The sequence below is a fragment of the Odontomachus brunneus genome, unplaced genomic scaffold, assembly GCF_010583005.1.
Source record: "Odontomachus brunneus isolate Ranch 3 - 2012 unplaced genomic scaffold, Obru_v1 Obru_scaffold_257, whole genome shotgun sequence".
In the NCBI taxonomy this organism is placed as follows: Eukaryota; Metazoa; Arthropoda; class Insecta; order Hymenoptera; family Formicidae; genus Odontomachus; species Odontomachus brunneus.
In genome coordinates this window covers 121,157-121,868 of record NW_022639707.1, presented here as the reverse complement: position 1 = coordinate 121,868, position 712 = coordinate 121,157, and positions in this window count along the sequence as shown.

Genomic DNA, 712 nt, shown 5'->3' with positions numbered 1-712 from the left:
CCTCTGGAACGGCGATGGGATCTCCTATATCTCCTATCATTGCAAACATCTTTATGGAGCACTTTGAGATTAAAGTTTTGAGGAACGCACCTCTGAAACCATCCACATGGTTTCGGTATGTGAACGATACTTTCGTAATTTGGAATCATGGCAGGAAAATTCTTTCTCAGTTTCTCGGATTTCTCAATTTACAACATCCCAGTATTCAGTTCACAATGGAAGTGGAACAAAATAATCAAATACCCTTCCTGGATGTGCTAGTCCAAAAGAACCAAGATGGCACCTTAGGTCACCAGGTCTACCGAAAACCAACACACACGGACCGATATCTACATGCAACCTCACATCATCATCCCTCGCAAAAGAATTCTGTCATAAGTTCATTGGTTTACAGAGCGCTCACAATTTCGGAACCATCTTGAATGGAGAACTAGAACACCTCAGTACAGCCTTAACCAAAAATGGATACAACAGCAAAAACATCTCTCAAATAATAAGAAATCAGAAGAACAGAATTGTCAGTCCTAAAAACACTGACATACTAGATGAAGAGAGAGAAAAGAGAAAAACGGCTGTCCTTTCATATCTCCAAGGCATAACAGAACCTATCAGCAGGATTTTGGGTAAACACAAAATTAAAATAATCTTCAAACCCCATAGGAAGCTCTCCCATTTACTCCCAAATCCGAAGGATCAGAAATCATGCCTAGAA